The sequence below is a fragment of the Cebus imitator genome, unplaced genomic scaffold (genome assembly GCF_001604975.1).
Source record: "Cebus imitator isolate Cc_AM_T3 unplaced genomic scaffold, Cebus_imitator-1.0 Scaffold653, whole genome shotgun sequence".
Classification (NCBI taxonomy): domain Eukaryota; kingdom Metazoa; phylum Chordata; class Mammalia; order Primates; family Cebidae; genus Cebus; species Cebus imitator.
The window spans coordinates 166425-173167 of record NW_016107968.1 but is presented as its reverse complement, the minus strand read 5'-3'; positions in this window follow the sequence as shown (position 1 = coordinate 173167).

Genomic DNA, 6743 nt, shown 5'->3' with positions numbered 1-6743 from the left:
AAGAAACAATTGCTTTAGCTTTGTAAAATAAATTTTCTATATGGCCAGAGATAGAAAAGTGAAATAAATGCCCTCTCAAAGCCCATATTACCATTTGAAGCCTTTCATTTTTTATGCTTGGAAAATCACTCATATACTCATTTGCATGCATCTACATAAATAATAAATCTGTCTCTGTTTTTATGTAAGCACTGACTGTGCTGCTCACTCCAGAGTGTGTTTGGACCTGAAGAGGTCCAGGTTAACCTCCCAAAAATTACCATGTTGCAGCTTCAGTGTTAGCCCTGCTTGTTATGTACTTAACTATGTCTTGGCAAAGAACAAGTTTTCTCTACCATTTCCAACATTTGCACAGAGCTTTATCAAAACATTCATGCTGAGGTAGGGGCCTCTTTTGGCAGAAAGTCAAACATCGCTTTTTAAACAGTAAGAACTGAGATCTTTCCAATACCATCTTCTACCTTCATCTTCTCCAACCCCAAAACCACAGAGTACCTTAACTTGATTGTAAAGTGTTTGTGTTGGGTTAGCTAGTGGTTACAAGCAAAGGCTGGGAAGCAAGAAAAGAGATACAGGTTTTGAACAAATGGTCCTTCAATTGAACTGAAACTGTGATAGGTTAAACCCATCTTAAATCACTGTAGCACAACTAAGTGTGTGTGTGGGGGCGGGGCTTAGCATAGAATTAGAGTATCTCCTAATATACCTAATTTAGGCTAGGTGTGGCTAGCTTTAAATTCAAACCAAATTAATGAATAAATAAGTTTCAATAGTTCTTGTCACTTATGATAATGCCCTTTCCTCAATAAAAAGAAGAATATTAAATTTTATGATAGTGTCAAAATGATACATAATCAGTAGAAAGAATACTTCAAGTACCCATACAACCATTCTGTATTTTACTTTCAGTACATTATTCAATAAATTACATGAGATATTCAACACTTTGTAATAAAATACACTTTTCATTAGATGATTTTGCCTAGTTATAGGCTAATGTAAGTGTTCTGAGCGTGTTTAAGGTAAGTTTGGCTAAGCTTTCATGTACAGTAGTTTAAGTATATTAAATGCATTTTCAACTTACAATGGGTTTATTGGGATGCAACCCCACAGTAAGTCCAAAAGCATCTGTACATCACTACTGAATACAGTAGGTCCTGGCCTCACTTGCTTGCCTTATACGAATTACAAAGAACAGCCAAGAGCTGTTACCTTACAAGTCTCCCAGGTGATAATTTGTGATTATGGGTATAATTAAGGGAAATTCATTTTAGCCAGCCATTTCACATTGGTAAAGTTTATGGTGAAAATTCAAAATAGTTTTATTAAGTTTAAAATGAAACCAAAGCAGCTAGAGAGAAGAGGCAGGCCACCTACAAAAGAAACTCCATAGGCTAAAAGGCTAATAGTGATCCTTTCAGCAGAAACCTTACAAGCCAGAAGAGTTGAGACCTATATTCAGCATCCTTAAAGAAAAGAAATTCTAGCTTGGCATACTGTGGTTTGTGCCTGTTGTCCCGGGTGTGCTGGAGGCTGTGACAGGAGGATTGCTGAGCCCAGGAGTTTGAGGTCACAGGGAGCTGTGATCACACCACTTCCCTCCAGCCTGGGCAACAGAGCAAGACCCTGTTTCCAAAAATGAAAAGAAAAGAAAGGTAATTCTCATCAATAATTTCATATGTAGCCAAACTAAACTTCACAAGCAAAGAAGAAATAATATTCTTTTCAGACAAAAGAATTCATTATCACCAGACTTGCCTTACAAGAGGTCCTGAAGGGAGTGCTAAACATGGAAGCAAAAAACTGTAACTGGCCACCACAAAAACACATGTAACTGCATAACCCACTAACATTATAAAGTAGGAGCTCCTGAATAGCTGAACACTTGGAGGTTCCTGGAGGGTGGCATGCCCAGGGAGAACATGGCAGCTCTACACCTCTTTCCCCATACCTCACCTACGCCTCTCTGCATCTGTATCCTTTGCAATATGTTTTATAATAAGCCAATAAATGTAAGTGTTCCCCTGAATTCTGTGAGCCACTCCAGCAAATTAATCAAACCCAAAGAGGAGGTCATTGGGAGCCCAACTGGAAGCTGATTAGTCAGAACTTCTGGAGGTCTGGGCATGTGACTGGTGTGAGAAGGAGACAGTCTTGGGGACTGAGCCCTCAATCTGTGGGATCTGACACTATATGTAGATAGTGTCAGTGAAGCAGTATTTGCTGGAAAAGCCTTGGCTCACAGAAACACGTGATTTGGATATAAAAAGGATAAAAGGGTGGGAGATGAGGAACTTTTGATTCCTGGGTGGCCATGTGATCACTCATGGTATGAAGACACAGTTGTGTTGAGATCAGTTACCAAAACTGAAACTTACCAGTGTAATTTAGAGACGGATCCAACTCCCCAGGAATTGGTTCATTGGATGTGTAAGGAAATGTAAATGCATATCAGAAAAGTGAAACATTCAATTCTTCTGTTGTTGTTATCTGTAATAGCTAAAATGAAACTAAAAGAGCATACTGAGTCTGACCTTGATGCTAGACGAAGCTCAGATTCTAATAAGTCTGAGCTTAGGCCACGAGCCTCAAAGCCACTACCCAAGGACACAAGTATGCAGGGGCAACACAGTGTACCTCTAAGCTGTGTGGTTACAAAGAAGGTAGTAAATGTGGGGGAAGGGGAAAACCAAGTCACTGTTGAAACCAGAAAAATGGTGTGAAAGAATTATTTCATTGTGTAGATCAGTATTATCAGGTTCCCGAAGAACCTTTACTAACATGCACTAGGGGATCAATTAATGAAGGGGCAGTACCTTCAGAGTCAAGAGCACGTTTGGGTTGATGAAGGACCCACAGCTCACTACTGAATACTTGCAAATGGGTGCATGTAATCCAGACACACAGGAGTTTATTCCTGAGTTAAAAGCCAGCCTGGCAGACTGGAAAAAAAAGCCACTGTAAGATTTGTTTACCCTGAAAAGTAGACTGTCCAAATCCACCTATATGCAAATAGAATGCCAGATGAGGTAGCTAATATGCTTTGCATGCAAGCCATGTGAGATTGCCTTTATAATGACAGGGATATTCATTCCCTGAATATGCTTGTTACCCAGGTAATAGTAAATGCTGTTTTAAGGAGGGCCATTCTACATGGGCACCCCATGTGATGCTACTCCTGCAGAATCAAACAGTTTGAGAAGTTGTATCAAATTTGTTATCTCAGCTTCCCCTCATGGGTCTTACAGGTACTAATATAAACATTAGATTAATTAACAAGAGCATGGGAAAAAGCCAAAGGGAGCCTCAAAGGACTTATACTAGGAATGTGGAAATTTTTAAATAGTTATTAATAAATAAGGTGAATAAAGAAAACATGGATGGGGTGAAACTAAGAATAAAAAAAAAGAGGGAGAGTCATGAGGCTCATCCCATGAAGGTGAAAATCTTTATATGGTTCTAAGAAATGAAATGAATACAATAAAAATTGATGGGGTTAAAACAAAGTTCTTAATAGGATACTACCCAAATTTGGTTGGATCAAAGGGAGCCCCTTCTTGTTTCCCAACATTAAAGGGCTTCAAACTAGTTTACTGCATTTCTCCCAGTTCAGAGAAATTTTAAAAGCTGAAAGTTAGTGATTACAATGAAAAACCTGATCTGGAATTACCTGGGTCCACAGTAGGGCATACTAATCAAGATAAAGATTGCCAAAAGCCAGTGTCCTTCTGCTCAACCCTTGCATGGGGACCCAAAGCCTTTGAACAAGAGAGGGTAAAATGGTCTGGGAATGGAGAAAGAAGTTTCTGAAACTGGAACATAAAAACGTAAGGCCTTTGAACCTAGGAGGTGGAGGCTGCATGAGCTGAGACTGTGCCACTGCACTCCAGCCTGGCAACAGAGCAAGGCTCCCTCTCAAAAAAAAAAAAAAATGCAAGGCCTGATAGGAGTATGAAAGTTGACATATTTAAACATACTTTATTTGAGTGGTTGCATCTCTTTTACCTGATTGTATCATGAGAATGAACATTGTCTGTGATTGAGGAATGTTTTCTCTACCTGGTACTATAAAACAGAAAGCCATGTAAATCTGCTCTTCAAGAAATATTGATTGGACATGCTAAATGGGAACCAGTAAGACCGCCCACGCCCACACAGGGCAAAGTGGAGGCTAGAATGCAGGTAGGGACAAATTCTCCCTTTGATAACCCACTGTGGAGCACTTCCTGGGGCTTACAGTGAAAACCTTTGAGTACCTCCCAGCAAAAACTACTGGGATTTTGAACTAGAAAATTTCCACTTGAGGGGCATGTACTTCTTTGCTATGAAATGTTCTGTGTTTCTTTTCCCATAGGACTGATTGTGGAACTGTGTGAGAAGCTGCTGGATTATTTGGTGTCCAGTAAACAGCTCTCAACTGACTGAATACAAGTTGCTTTGTTTGTGAATGGTAATTCCAAGGTAAATGGACACCATTTTCTGCTACTTTGATAAAAGAAGTTAAAAACAGATTTGCTCAGTGGGATGAATTGCATGCTGTTTTTCTAACAGTGATGGAAAAAATGAGCAATAATAGATGCTCCTGTGTTTGGGTATTTACTGACTTATAGGCAGTGACCAGTGGCCTGGCCACACACTCAAGCAAGAAGGTGATGCAAAGCTGTCCTATTAAAAGAATGCTTCTGTGGAGCAAAGCCCTATAGAGGTTTAAGTGATGAATTAAAGTAGAACAAGTTAATGACCAGCAGAAGAACTCCCTTTTGGATTCAGAAAGTGACTCAAATTGATAAGCAGATATCCCCAGGTGGTCACCTGCATCAGTGAAAGGTGGATATGGGAGTATTGTAGCAGTACAGAAATAGGATGAATCAAGACATGTTCCTTCTTCACTTTCTCAGGCACAAAATCCAGAAAGAACTGTTCTGCTTTTCAGCAGGAGTGACAGAGGCTGCTGATGGCTATGGGAAAAATTCTCTGGTTGAAAGGCCCCAAGCATAACTGGCAAGTGAGACTAATGCCAGTGGCACTAGGGGGCTAAAAATGGGTCTTGACAGGAATAGACACTGACTCTAAAGTGGGTTTTGTTTATCCAAATGAAGATGGTAATGTCCAGGGTGCCATAAAAAGCATAGAACGGAAGATGTCACATGGATTTTTATGACCACTAATCATTTCCTCAGATCAAGGAACACACTGTACAGCCCAAAATGTTCAACAATGTGTAGAGTGATGTCGTTCTAAGAGTAATAGCTTGACAGAGAAGCAGAACAGGCAATTGAAACATTGGTTGTCTAAAACAGGGAAAAATAAACACAGAAGGGACTGGCTTACATAACAATTATAACTATTTCTTTTTTTCCAAAGCACCTCAGAAATAAAATATTTTATTTTCCCTACCTGATACAGTGGAACTAGAACTTGGAAAGCAACTACAAGTTTAAATAGCAGGGATGATTTCTAGGCACAAAGTGTAACTGTATTTTTAAACCTTATGTCAGGATTCCTAAGGGTATCATGGGAGTGGGTTATGACTTTACCCAATCTAGAAAAACTGGGGCAAACAGTGAACGCAGCTATATTGCCTGATGGTAAAAATATCTCACTAGTTCTGCACCTGTGTAACCTTACTCTATCTGCATGGGAGTGGATTGAGGAGGAGCTACTTGCTAGATTTGTATTGCTGCCTGCAATCTAGGCAAGCACAGTGGCGATTCTAATGTCTCTTCTAAATTTGAAAAAGGTTTGTGTATTAATCGAGAGAAGGAGAAATACTAACTGAGATTAAAGAAATGAATAAATGGGTTATTAACTGAGATAAATTCAAAATTACATCAACAATTCAAAATAGTCTCAAAGCAAGAGATGATATTGTCTCTTAGTACAATTATTTCAGATGCCAGAAATGGTGATGCTGAATATTTGGAAGCTTTTGGAAGCTGACAAGATTGAGAGGAATCCTACAAACCTAATTGGTCTCATCCTTGGAGACATTTATACAACATGATGAACTGGGATAATTAATAATAATTTTATATAGTATATATTTTTAATGTAAATGATACATGGTTGAAAACCAGGGGGTGGCCTGTGGTGTTATGATATATATTGGTTTTCATCAATGGTTCATGGCTTTCAACTCCTATCACCGTTATTACAGTATTTTGTTATAACGTTGGGTGTGATAGGCCTCAGGGGCAGGCCAGGTCCAGTCCTCCTACCCCAACCTTTCTGATTGTGGGTATTAAGACCAACAAGTAATGCTGATATAATGAAGCTTCCATAGAAACCCAAATTCAATGAGCTGTCAAAGCTGAACACATGGAGGCTCCTGGATGGTGACATGACCAGGAAGGGTATATATTCCCACATGCCTCACCATATGTATATCTTCATCTGTATCCTTTTTGATACCCTTTGTAATAAACCAGTAAATGTAAACAAAAAAAAATCAACTATACAATCAAGTCTACATAACCAGCTAACAGTGTTACGACAAGATCAAATCTTCAGATATTAATATTAACCTTGAATATAAATGGGCTGACTACCCCCACTTAAAAGACACAGAATGACAAGTGAGGTAAAGAAGAAAGACCCAATTGTATGCCATCTTCAAAAAACTCATCTGTTCTGCAATGATACTCATAGACTCAAAGTTAAGGGAAGGAGAAAGATCTGTCAAACAAAAGGAAACCAAAAAAGGGAAGAGATTCCTATTCTTATTTCAGAAAAAAACAGACTTT